The sequence below is a fragment of the Pyrgilauda ruficollis genome, unplaced genomic scaffold, assembly GCF_017590135.1.
Source record: "Pyrgilauda ruficollis isolate IOZ18807 unplaced genomic scaffold, ASM1759013v1 scaffold57, whole genome shotgun sequence".
Taxonomy (NCBI): domain Eukaryota; kingdom Metazoa; phylum Chordata; class Aves; order Passeriformes; family Passeridae; genus Pyrgilauda; species Pyrgilauda ruficollis.
In genome coordinates this window covers 5,267,002-5,281,079 of record NW_024527377.1, presented here as the reverse complement: position 1 = coordinate 5,281,079, position 14,078 = coordinate 5,267,002, and the positions used below count along the sequence as shown (strand labels likewise).

The 14,078-nt window shown below is 47.9% G+C and overlaps 1 protein-coding gene across 4 annotated transcripts in view; it reads right to left on the bottom strand.

The window, feature by feature from the left end:
- GRIA1 (glutamate ionotropic receptor AMPA type subunit 1) overlaps positions 1–14,078 on the bottom strand; it is a 118,235-nt gene that overhangs the window by 101,074 nt on the left and 3,083 nt on the right. The gene's annotated exons all lie outside the window — the stretch shown is intronic.

Sequence of the window (14,078 nt, the reverse complement as noted above, 5' to 3'; positions counted from 1 at the left end):
AGAGTTTTGGCTCAGATAAGAAGAGTATCCATGGCCTTTAACCATTTTTTTTCCCCCAAAGGAAGTTTCAAAAGAAAGAATACTCAATAGAAAGTTATTGATAATCTTTGGCCTTAAAGTTCAAAAAGGGAAATAAAAGGTACATTGCCTGGGCTGAATGGAAAAGCTTCACTCACTGCAGTGCTGCCTGGTGCTGCACAAAAGTGAATTCAAGAGAAGCCATCCTCCCCTGTGCCAGGGTCAGTGCTAAATTCACCTCTCTCAATTTCCTCCCATTGGGAGATTAAATGCTTCTCTGTGGGCAGCAGAGAAGAAGCAGAGCTGGTTCCCATCCTCCTCTCCCCAAGTGCCCTGCCTCCTTGTCCCCCCATCCCAGCCCTGTCCATCCCAGCCCTGCCAAGCTGCCCAGCTGGAGCTGCAGCCCAGAGCCGCCTGTGGGGAGGAAGATCAGGACTGGGACAAGCAGGGGAGTCATGCTCGTGCTCTCATCCCTTGGGGAGTGGAGATGAATGAGCCTACACTGCCAACGTGAAGGACATTTCCCTGGGTCATCAGGGCCAAGGGACAGCAGGTGATGACAAATACGGACTGTGGCCACTGGTGTGGCCCCTTGGCGCTTCCACTTCGCTGCTCCATGACAGAGTCTGCCTAGGGGAAATCATTCCCAAGGATGCTGCATGCAGAGGTAGTCTCTGCTCACCCACTCAGAGCACCTGTGTGGCCTTTACCCATATGCTGCTGCCTGGCACTGCCAGGAGAACAGGAGTAGTTCCCCCACCACATCTCAGACATCACAGGCTGCTGCTCACGTGCCAGCAGACATGGGAGAGCTCTGGGTGTGCACCAGACAGCCATCCCCACTTGCCAAGGCTCTGTGGACCTACACAGAGGGATCAGATTCATTAGGAAGAGCAGGAATTATAAATATGAGCCTAAAAAAGACAATTAGGCCAGTGTGGGCCTGAACAGAAATTCAGAGCTGTGTCCTCTCCTATGGGCAAGTGTTCACTCAGGTCTCCCCACACAGAAAGCACATCCTTCCTTCTGAGCATCCAGATTTTCCAGCAGAATCAGAGGGAATCCAGGTATTCTCATGCTGCCTTTGGTGTGCCTCATTAACAACACTGTCCAGTCTCATTGGGAAAAAAAACCCAAAAACAAACAACCCAAAAACTGGGCAACGGGATGGGACAGTATCCCAAATCCCCTTAAAATAGAACTTCTCCCTAAAGCCACCCCTCAGAGGCAGTCTCACAACAAGAGGCACAGCCAGGTCACTTGAGGCTGGAAGTCAAAGCCTCCCTCAACTTCAGGACATGTCTGAGAAGTGATTAGCCTTTCACTCTTTGCAGGAAAGCTGACACTGCCCGAAGCACCAGGCACTGCTCCCTTGGGAGCTCAGACTTTGTTCTTTCCTGCGCTGGTGCCTGCAGGAGCTGCAGAGCCCCACGGTGAGAGCGATGGGGTGTGGGACCAGAGGAGACATCTCTGTCTGGGATGGGACTGGAATGCAACAAATGCTCATTTAAAGAACACCTTAGAGGCTGCCTCCATGCACTTGCCACAAGCCTTCAGCTCTCATTTATTGTCTGTGCCTGATTCTACCACTTGCCTAAAACTCAGTACGCCCTTTTCAGGATTTTAATTTTTTTTAGCATTGATGTCTTAGTGTATTCCCTTGCATACTTTATTTTCCTCTCACTTCTTGAGGAAAGAAATTACACAAAGAAGGCATTAGAGCTCCTCAGCCATCTCATAACTCTGACAAAACAGAAAACAAGGTGCAAGACCAATGCCAAATAATACCAAAATCTCACTCTGGGAGAGACAAGGATCTGGGGAAGGGGATCAGCTGCCACACGAAGTATCCCACAGCACTGTGACAAACCAAGGCAGAGAGCAGGAGCTGAGTGCACCCTCCAGAACAGCACAGTCAGGCTGGGACCTGCCAGCCCCTTCCCCTTGTCACCCAAAGAGTAGCAGAGCCAGAAATAGCCAGAGATGGGGTTCATCCACGTGTGGGCAGGAGGAAAGGGGACCAGGGGAGTCTGGCTGCTGTTAGAACCTGTTCTGCAGCACCTCCACAGAACAGGACAGCAGAAGTACATGCCTTCCATGAAGAAGAATAATTGAGCTGTAATTCTGGTTTTGGCTTGCTCTTTCATGAAAAAAAAAAAAAAAAAAGAGTGGTTTGAATAAAATAATCCTGTTAGAGCTATGCATGAAAGAGATGCACAGGGACACTTAGCATCACTCAAAACACTCCATATCACAGCTAGGTACTGATGCTCTTTGAGGAATCAGCAAACACAAAAATGTCTTTAAAAATCTGATTTTTTGGATAACTAGAGACCTAAGCTAACAATCAAGACTCCAAATATTTGTTTATTTGTTTAAACAAACATAAGGCTGAAACACTGCTATGACAGCTTAATAAACTCCTGACAAGAGGAAGAGGCAACAGGTGGACAATAGAAAACACAACAGCCATGAGAGGGTCACAACCCAATCTTGACCATGAGGCTTGGCATGGCTGGAGGCACAGACTGGTGCAGAACAGCCAAGAGGAAAATCCTGCTGCAAGGAAGGGAAAAATGAGCTAAAATCAGGGTGGAGCATAATGTTGCTGGGAAAAATCTGTAGGAAAGGTAAAGACAATGGCACCACAGGTCACAAACCCTGTGAGTTTCTTTGCATCAAGTGAACCTTCCTTAGAAAAGGCTTGATACACATTCCAGGGAATTTATAGTGTAGAACCTTATGCGTGTGGCCCTGATTCTCCATCACACTGAAAAGATGTTTAAATACCAAGCCAAAATTAAGACAAACATTGTATTTTCTAAGAACAATTCCTTAGTGCAGATTAAGAGAAGAATGATTAAACCACATCAACCTGAACATGAAAGCTGAGAAAAATGTCTGCAGAGGGTCACAGCGCCCCATCACCTGGGCACCCTGCACATACAGCACATCAAATTGCTGACAGCAAATTCCCTTGAAGAACATTGTGAGCCCAGGATTTTAAGCAGCCAGGAGATAGCAGCATCCCAAAACTCTAGTGTGAACTCATAGCTGCTTCAAAGAACAGAATTAAATGGGCTTTCATCACACCACTGCTGTCTATAGGAAAGGAGGATTTGGTTTGGAGTGCCCACATCAGGCCACTCATCATCTGCACAGACAACACCATGGCACCCTTGCCCAAAGGACCAGGGAAAATGCCCTTTGGCAGAGCTGCTTTGACTGCAGGTCTCTGGCTGCAGGGACTTGTTTGGGGCTCCAGGGTGGCCCCCCTGTGCAGCACCAGACTTTGGGGAAACAAATGGGTTGACATGGCAGAGGAAGCAGCTCTGTGCTGAAGCAGCACAAAATCCAGGCCAGGCAGCAGCAGGTGCTGCCTGTGGGTGGGATGTTGTGCATGGCAGACTCAGCCTGTCTGGAGCTCCAGAGAGGGTTCCATGCAAGGGGACTGGAGCAGCCTCTTCACCTTCTCTACATGAGTATTTCAGGCAAAATACTCTATTCCCATGGAGAAAGAAGCAAAGGAGAAGTAGGAGAGAAGCATCTCCCATGGAATTTTTCAGAGCAGGAATGCTCCAACTTCTCAGAGCAAAGAGTGCTCTGCTGCTGAACACCCTTCTCCCTTCTTCCTGAAGCTGGGAAAAAGAAATCTTAGTGAGGAAGTGAGGAAGGAGAGTTCTTCCCAAAAATGGACTCATCACTGGGTTCCAGGTGCCAACTCTTAAAGCAAATTCTTTCAGTCTCACACAGCGTCTTTAAGAAATGATAGATTGCACTGGCTCAGAAGAAACTCTCTGCTCCCTGATAATAAATGAGTTGTTAGCAGAAGTAGCAGGCTCCCGGATCCATTTGTGATCCAAAGGGCTCACAGATGCTTCCCATTTCTGCAATGCCAAAACCACAGAACAGCAGACAGTGAGGGATGGGAAGGAGCCTCCTGCGCCTGCCTGCCTGCCTGCTGCTCTCCAGTGGCTAAAGGGAGACTGTCAAGTGCAAGTTCCCTTTGATGGAGCCTTTTTTTAATGTAAACCTGCTGTTGTTGAAAGTGAAGAATTTGCTGTATTGCCTGCAGGCAAGGATAGCTAGGGGAAAAACCTCACCCCTGTGTGCTGCACCTCTGCAGCACCTCGTGTGCTCTGGACATGGATCATCCTATGGCACAGGCACCCCTTGTCCTACAGCCACACACCTCATCCCTCTGCACAGCTGAGACAAGACACCTTGGATGAGAAACACACCTTGGATGAGAAACACACCTTGGATGAGACAAACACACCTTGGATGAGACAAACACCTTCTCCAAAGGCTGCCATGGTCCCACCACAGGATGCTGCTGTACCTGAATGTCTTGGCCCAAATTCCCTCCATCCCCAGCCTCCACAACACTGCTCTAGATTTCCAGGACTCCACAGTCCTGGGGATGACTTTTTTTCTCTCCCTGTTTGTTTTTAAAGTTGTTCTGCTCGACTTGCTAGTTTGGATTCACACTTTTACTTTCTGTCCCGAGACAGGCTTGAAGCAGGAAACCTGAATGCACATTGCTCTGCAGCTCCTCTGAGATTGCTGCCAAATGGCAATTAGAACTCAGGACAGATTGGGATGGGATTCAGAATTCCCAAGATTTTCGGGTGTGTTTTGATCTAGAGCTCGGGGTCTGATTTGTCTCACCTGCTATAGGATGCCACTGTAGAAATTACTTTTTTTTTTTTTTTTTTTTTTTTTTTTTTTTTATGGGCCAAGCAATGGGGTTTTTTCCTTTCCCACAAGATTGTTAGTTCCAGTGCTACACAAGGCTTAACTGTGGTCTTCCCATTTGAGCTAGTGGGGGTTGCTCAGTCAAATCTCTGGGTGCTGTTTTGGAAATGCCACAGCATCTGGTGATACCAGCCCCACGGTTCCCCCAGAGCCCAGTCCTAGGGACAGGCACTATCAGCCAGGAGTGTATCAATGGGAAGAGGGAGAAAGAGACCTGCATAAAGACTGCAAAAGCAAACCCAGGCATGGCTGTCAGAGCACTGCAAACACTTCTGCCAGCAGCAAGCCCATGAAAAGTGAGAAACAGAAGAGGCCAAGAGGATAAAAGCACCTCACAGGACAATGCCAGGCAGTGCAGTACCAAAATCCAGAAGGGGAACCTGAACAGAGCAGTTTCTGTGCCATGAACATATGTTTTCTTCACTTCTCAGCAATACATCAGAATAGCACAACTGCGAAGAGCCTGTTTGCAATGTGATGCCTGCTTTTATCAAAGCCTTTACAGGCCGCTTGCAGGGAGAGCAGCAAAGTGTTTGATTCTGCTGAGATGTCACCTTCAGCAGAGTATTGAGGAATTAGCAGAAGAGCATAATGCAGCTGCAGACGCTTTGGGATAGGATTCATCTCACCTGCCTCCCAAAGTCTCATGCTAAACTAAGCCAAGATCAACACAATTCTGTTGCTTTACCTGGTACCTCACAGAGGAAGGAAAAGTTCAACCAGGGGACATGTGGGCACATGGAAGACTTGAGAGCAAGCTTTGATGGGCTAAATATTCTCAAACAAAGAAGAGAAGTTTGAGAATGGCCACTGAGAGCTGCTGCCTGAGATGCTGAGTGTTGGTACTTCTAATGCAGTGTGACTGCTAAGCCCCACTAAAACTGTGATGATGCTTGAATGGGAGTTTCCTCTTCCACAGAACAAGCCTGTACCCCAAAGCAGTGCTTGTTTCTCCAGAACAAGAAATGGTATGGGCTTTCTGGGGAAGGGCTCATCTGTGAAGGTGTGTGGTTGCTCTGGAGCTAGGGATGGAAATGCAGGAGCTGTCTCATGTCCCACCTGGGGGCTGCACAGTGAATTCTCTGCCCTCCAAGCATCAGCACAAAGACATGGGCATGTCTGGGAACACAAAGAGCTGATTTTCCAATCTGTGTGTGGCTGTGGATGGGTGACCTCCTGCAGGCCCTGGGACTGCTCGGGGCTCTGTGGGTTCAGGAGAGGTGCTGGAATCTGCTCCCCTCGAGGTCTCTGTGAGCCTGGCACACGAGGCTGCTAAGGTGGAGGATGTTATGATATAGATGAGTCAATGTTAGGAATCTGCCTGACTTCATCCACACATTTCTTGCAGGTTCCCAAACAAATGATGACTCTTAATGCCAGCCAGGGCTAATCCAGGTCCCAGACTCCTGGGGCCTGAGGAGATCTGTTCCTTGACTGTGGAGAGGGTCCAGTCCCCTCACAGAGGCTCCACTCTCCCCACAGCCTCTGCCTTTGCTGTCCCCAGAGGACAGGAGCACAGGGACACCCAGACTGCCATCCCCACACCTTGAAGCTGCAGACAGTGGCTTTTGGCACAGCCATAATGAGCTGAGCAGGAGACCCCAGAATGAAGACAGGCTGGAAGACTGAATTAATTCTGATTAAATCCATGAAATGCACTCAGATCTGCCTTTTCTGGGAACGGGCTGAGGACAGCTGCTGTGCCTGCCTGTTTTTCTGGGACAGTGAGCTGGGAACAGCACTGCTGCCGGGGCTGCACTGCTCCCTGCCTCCTCCTCACCTGCAACAGCCCCCTCTCCTCACCCCTTCCCCCACTGCAGCCGTGTGTGGTTTGGCTTTCTATTACTTCCTTTGGTAGTTCATTAAAGACATTAATCAGCTTCTGCACAAAGACATTTCTCCTGAACTCCCTGCAGGCCAGGCCTCTTTCTGTGCTGGCTGCTCAGCCCTTGCAGGCACAGTGCTGGAGGCTCAGACCTGCTCCTGTTTCCCTGCTGACCTGGGTCCCTGCTAGGGGTCCAAGGGTGGTCACCCCAAGCCTCCCCTGCCATGCTTGCTGTGACAAGAGCCTCCTTTCCAGCTCACCTTCTCCCCACTGTGGTCTACATCCCAGTATTTGTCCCTTTTCCCTGGCCAAACTCTCCCAATGACTATCATACCTCACCTGCAGGAAGGCAGAGGACAGGAGGATCCTGAGCTGTGGTGCTGACCAAATAGGAGACACCATTAGCTCCAGTTCAGGTTTGAGCAGAAGGAGGCAGAGCCCTCAGAAAGAAAAAACCTCCCCTTGCTTAGCTAAGGGCTGAGAAGAGAGAAAAGGGAGAACTCCACTTATTGCACGTCCACAGCCCCTCCAGAGCTGCTGCCTTGTCCCTTTCCCATGTCATGTCTCCTACTCCAGGGTTTCTTCACCCTCTGTCCCAGGGTGCTCTCTGTTGGACTTTGGTTGCCTGTGCTTTCCTCACAAGCTCCCAGGCCTGCTGGTAATTTTTTCTGCTGTTTACCTGCCAGAATAGCAGTGCTGTTCTCCCTCTGTGGGATGGCACTGAATGGGATGTGGGTGCTGTGTGGAAGGAAAGCCAACAAGGCTCGGGGCACTCAGGGGATATTGGCAGCCCAGCAGGGGAAAAACCACGTCTGAATCTGAGTAATCACTGATGTCTTTTGCTTGTTGAAGCTCATTGCTAGCAAAGATCAAAGCAAAGTGTTTGGGAGGGCGGGGAGGTGAGGAATAGCCCTTGATTTCATGTGAGATTCTTCCACATTCTGCATCCAGATTACTTACAGAGGTTTCTGTATCTCTCCTCTGACCCTCCAGCCCTCAACCTTTCATCTCCCTCCCACTGCATCTCCATTAGCACAGTGGCAGGATCTCACTTGCAAAATCAAAGCCGAGACTCCTATAGCATATAGAGAAATGCAGACACATATGCCACATCCACACGAGAATCCTGCCATCAGTACAACTCAATCTTAGACATCAGTTGTTTTCTTTTGCACTCCTCCACTCTGTCAAAAACAAATAAAATCAAGGAACGAAAAGACCCTCTTAAAGAAGCCAAGATATGGCAATCTTTAGCTGTCACTCACTTCACTGCCTCTCACTGCTGCTTCCTCAAGGGGTCACTCAGTCTGGCGAAGCATAAGCACAATCTGAATTGCAACCCTGGGTGAGGATTGGCAGCGTTTGGTTTGCAGGCAACAGGGAAAATAACTGATCTACATGAAAAAACGAATCAACATTTCAGGAGGTCTTTGTCTTTTTGTGTTGTTTTTTTTCTGGGGGTGGTTTTTGTTTTTTTTTTAAGAATGCCCCAGAGGGGACAAGTGGGTGGCTGCTAAAAGGGCAGTGTGAGAAAATCAGCTGGAGGCTCGTTACTGTTTAAGCTAATGAGCCAACACTTCAGCAGGTGAGCAGGGAGCAGTTTCTGCTGGATACCACACTGTTATTGCCCCAGTAATTCACTACTATTTTCAAATATTTTTTTGCTGGAAGGATGGTAGATTGCAAATGGCTTGGTTTGGACCCCCTTCTGCACGTTGCCTAACTCCTGACTTCCTCGGGAGTCACCAAAGGATTTCACATGGAACTCTTCACTGGGAAAAACAGTGCCCTGTTTCATTTCTTTGCAAGTAAAGTAAGAGAAATAAAACCTCTCTTTAAAGGAATGCAGTTGAAATAAATGCATCTTTGACTTCAGACTCGTGTTAATACCGCACCCCTGAGAATTTGGATCTGCAGAATATTAAAGTCTCCCTGACTTATTGCTTCTTTAAGGAGCATGTTGGTTTTGTGTTTGCTCTGAGCTCCACGTGTTACTGAAGCTAACTGGGACCTTTTCCATTTCTGGTAGCAGAGAGCTGCTGCCTTTGGGGCCCTAACCCTGTTAAAGGAAATGTAAATGTATATATCTAAAATTCCCACCAGTTTTGGAAATGAACAGCACACTTCCCCACGCTGCAATCCTTGCAGTCACATGAAGATTTCCACTCTCACCTTGCTAATAATACCAAAAAATAAAGCCTGTCTCTGGCCTAGTAGAATCCCTATCACATGAAAAGGCTTTATTTTTAGAGAAGAAAAGATAAGCTGTGAGTGGAAGCTGTGACTGTCACACAATGGACAGGTCTGGCCTATGCTGCTCATGTTTCTCAAATCCCTCCTCTGCCTACTGCAGAGCCCAAATTCTACTTCTTCACTCCCTTTTCTGCTTGTCACCAGTGCTGGGATCCTTTCCAGATGAGCAGATAGATTTGCAGGTGTGAAATTCCCCTTATTCCTCCCTCTGATTTTCCTTATGGCGTCATATCTGCCTTTCTCCCCAGGCAACTCCCACCACCCAGGATAAAAAAAATTAAACACACAAAAAATAGTCATGCAAAGAAGAAGTGCCCCCATGGCCTTTGAAGAAATGGACACACCAGACTGGGGGACACTTTTCCTGATGTGTGGTGCCAGCATCTCACAGCGCTGCTTCTGCCAAGAGACAAGGGGAGCCCCACATTTACCCAAACCCCTCCATGCCCAGATCCCTGGAGGCAGACAGACAACCTGCCCTGTCCTGGCAGCCATAACTGGGGGAATGGCTCAGCAATCATCTTCTGAATGCTTTTCCTTCTTGGGGAAATCTTATGGGACAAGCTCCTGCTTTCTTCAGTGGTGACTGTGACCGCTGAGCACCCAGCGCCCGCCCTGGGGGTTCTGCTCGGACATGGGGGCTGGTGTCACCTCCAGGACCTGCTCCCTCCTCTTTGGCAGGATTTCACCCATCAGCACACTCCAAGCTGCTGGCATCTCACTGAACAAACACACACTTACTAGAAAGCTAGAACCCATCCCTGCCCAAAACTGAGCAACCTTAACCTGAGGTTGATCTAATGAGAATTGATGCTCCGTGATTCATCTGTCTGCATCTCATCTTTTCCTGTTACATAATCCAAGGAGATGTATCTCCTTGTAGTACCTGTGTTGTATTAATCAGACTGCATCTGATCATTAAATTCATGTTTCTGTTGGCTTAACTCACATTAAATAGTCATAGCAAGCATCCTGAGCTCTGTAGGGGAAAAAAAAAATTCCCAGAGCACTTACATGAGATTTCTGACACTGTGGAAATAAAAACAAGTTTAGCAACACCACAACTATTACAGGGCTGGGCTTATTTGAACTGTGGAAACTTAATTATAAAAATTGCATTCTAACTGATTACTGCTGGGATAATTACAGCAACACCTTTACAAGAAATGGTGACCATCATATGTTTGTCAACAAAGAAGCTTCCTTTAAATTCAACAACCAATAATTGTTTCATTAAACCAAATTTAGTTCCTCATTTGAGAACATCCAAATGCTTGCCTATTCCTTCCTATCTCTGAGAGGTAATTTAGGAGATAAAAAGCAATTTCTATAAATACTCTATCTATATATGTAAGTATCCAAGGAAAAGAAGAAAAAGAAAGACTTCATTTCATAGCTGATCTGGATGTAAGCTTGCTGCTATTGATAAGAACATAAGCACAGAGTGAGTGATCACTACAAATCCCTCTCTAATTGGTGCTTGGAGGCCTTAATAAAATATGAACAGAATCCACACTACATGTTCATTTTCTAATTTGCAGAACAGATTCAACTATTGATATTCTAGCAGCACCCATAGCATAAACTCAGTATGAGGACCCCACAGTATCTGTACATGCAGAGAAGGAGAGGGATAAATAATTTATTGTTTTTCAGCCTCTTTACAAGTTTCTTGCAGCTGCAGAATCCTGTTGCTATCCTGTGCAGAACCCTGTGTTTCAGGTGTGCAGCTCCTGAGTGCCCCAGCCCACCACCCAGGCACACAAAATCTGGTGGCTGCCTCAGTAAAGCTGCAGGGCTCAGTGACGAACAGGGGTTATTTTAGTCACTGGTCATCCCTGCAAAGCAGCCTGAGTTTTGCAGGGGCAGATTTACCAAGCTGGTGACTCACCTTGTGTGGCAGCTGCTGACCCAGGGCAGGCTGCTGCTGAGCCATCCTCTTCTCAGGACAGCCAGAGCAGCCTCCACGCCTGCCTGGTGCTGCCAGGCTCACCTGGGGACCTCAGCCAAAGGCTGAAAGCAGGAATCTCTGCACCACAAATTAAATAAAGCTGTGGAGCTGTGGCTGAAACAACTCATACTCCCTGAGGAGCTGGGCTCTGCACAGGACAGGATGCGCATTGCACTGTGCACAGTTGGAGGCTGAGATGAAGAATAGGAGAAAACTATTCCCAGCACAGGTTGACTCAAGAAAGAAACCTCTCATTCCTTTGCTGTCAAAAGCACACAGTGCTCCCATCCACCGTGGACCTTCCAGGGACAGGAATTTGCAGATCTCTCGTAAGCTGCAAAGCTCCCGTGCCCTCGTGTCTGGCACAGGGCATCCCCCTTCCCACCCCTCTCCATTCTGACCTGCAGCATCAACTCTCCTGTGCTGAGAGCAGTCATACATGGCAAAAAACAGCATGGTAGGGTTTGGTAGACACTGTGTGGAGGGCATAAAGCTCTTTTCCAAACATGGATGGAGACAGAACCTCTGAACATGTCTTTAAACCTGACCAGAAGGGTTTTTGCTCTGCTACGTCACCAGGTAAACATTTCAGCTACACCACACCATCATTTTACCCTTTATAGTCACCTGGCACTGCTGTGTAATTCTGCTGAAGGAAGGACTCTCAATTCACCCTCCTTGCCTAAACAATTTCCTTGGCCTTTGAAGAAACAGCACAAAATAATAAAGCCTCCTAACCTTTATTTAAGAACCCTTAGAGTGGCAGGTGTGCACTTTCATATGGGTAAGCCCCATCAGGCATCCAGCTGCAACCACAGAGCGTGTTCATTACCAGCTATTCTGTGGGATGGAATGAATTCAGGAAGATATTTCAGTTATTGAAATGTGCCCGTGCCTCAGTGATGCAACAGCATTAGCATCAACCCCACACATGAAACAGGAAGTCACCACACATATCCACAACCTCTTCTTGCTTTCTTAATGATTATGGTGTGCCTAAAATCATCATCTCCTGATGTGCTGCACACAGGGACCTCAGGGCCCACACTGAGTTTTTCACAATCACTGTGTAACGATAAAAAGTCCACATCTAAACCACCAGAAATGCGAAAGTTATTGCTGGGCTGTCACAGTGACAGCCCAGCTCTACAGCAGCCCCTGGGCATTCTCCAGATTTCCCCTCGGATGGGTGTCATTGTCACCAATTCGGTGGGTCATTAACGGCGCTGTCACCTGGGCAGGAGCTGTGGTGTCACTTCACCCAGTGTCACACCACAGCTTGCTCATCCTCCCCAGCCAGCAGCTCCGTGTCAGGCAGAGGTGAGCAGTGCCACGGCTGATGCCGAGGTACATTTTGCACACCATTTCCTCAGCCAGGCTGCTGTCACTGTGCTGCACTTCATCACCACCCCACAGGCCGCCCAACACGGGTTTTGCTTCTGCTGTCAGCACTGATTCTTAATACCTGCTCTGTATTTTGAATGATGCTGCTTCAGACACTTGCCATAAGGACTACATTTAGCACAGGAGGCTGGATCCCAGCACGGAGCAGGATTTGCAGCGGAGCTGGGACCTTGCTCCAGTGTCCTGCTGGAGACCCACACAGGTGAGGCATCAGGTTCATGGGGCCCAAACACCCTTGACTTAACTGTCGTAGAAGCAGGCAATGCCAATGGCAAAGAAATGCTGTGTTCTCCATCTCCATGGGAACGAAACCTGGTACTTTTAACTGGTAGCACGGCCAGTCTTTCCTCAGAAGATAAAGACCACTGTGTGGGCAGGGTTTTTATTCTCTCTAAATAAACAGATCTTTCTGCTGATATCTACTCTTGGCAGCCAGGCAAGGAATTAGCTGGAATATGAAGAATGAGCTAATTCTGGACAAAAGTTTTGCTTCAGCTCCAGAGTACTAAAATCAGGTCTCCTAATGGCCTGTTTTCTTTAGGTTGGGGGATTTTTTTCACCCCTAGGGTACATGGAATGGCACCTTCTTTTGTGCTTACAAAACAAATGCTGCCTTCCACAGTCTGGAGGAACTTAGGAAGTTTTTAATTATAAGAAAAGCAAAACGAGGACAAGTGAAGTTGGACTGTGCAGAGTGCTCTGCTGGTCTGATCTAGGACAATGTGCCCTACATAGAGCTCAAATATAACATCCTTTGGGAGGCTGCCTTGCTTCCATTCAGCTTTTGTGAGACCACCCCTGCCCCCGCAGTACTAATGACAGATTCCTGAAGCATAACTGGTGTCATGGTCTTGCCATCAAAGCTGTAAACACAACCATTAGTGGCAGGCATGGAGAGGGAGGGAAAGCCATGTGCAGATGGAGAATTTATCCGAGTGGTATTCTTGCAGTTTCTGCTTTCTTCCCGCTATCAGCTCTGAAATAGCTCATCCCCAGCCACAGTCAGCAACTCTACCCCAGGTGGGTGACGTTTTCCCTTGATAGATACAAGGTCTGGCTTTTTTCTTCTATTTGTCTGGCTTTCCTGCCAAGAAAGTGCCAGTGGATAGAGCTGAAATAGTTGCTCTTCCTTGATGGAAACCTTGTAGCTGGCAAATAGAGGGATATTAAAGAAAATAGAAAGTCTTTAGATATGCTATTAGATACTGCAAAGAAAGTGTGGCCAAATTGTTACTTCTCTCTCCTACACCATACTGGGCAGGAAATTCCTGAAATCTTGTATTTGCAAACCCTCCAAGAGAAAATATCACAACTTTTTTTTTTTTTCTTCAAAAAGCCTCATTAATTTTCCTGCTGGCTCTTTGTTCCAGGGGATCCCTTCTGTGCGTTTCTGAGCAGAGAGAACAGTTTGTGTTCACCTCTATCCCACACAGCTAAACTGCAGGGTGGATGTTTCAGTTTCTCAAGAGGACACTACAGATGCCAGCCAACAAAAATCCAACAGGCTCAATGAAGGGAAGGCTTCCTCCAGCCTCTCCTGACAGCCCCCAAACACACACACAGGTTCAGAGAGTGTCAGCAGCAGTGTCTGACACCAGGTCAAACCAAAGAATTCTTTGTGCATCCCGGGCTGCCAGTGTGAGCCCCTCGCCCACAGCACGGCACCCTGCGCTCCAGGGAAAGCACAGGCTGCCACAGCAACCACAGGGCTGTGTTATGGATTTAGTTTTCATTTGGCTTCCTCCTCCTGGTTTTGTTTGTTGCTGCTAACCCTAGCAAGCCAGGTTCTTTTTCCCAATAATGTCTAATGAGAACAGTACAGGCAATGTGCTGTGCTTTAGCAGGGTGCAGATACACCCTGAGGTCAAT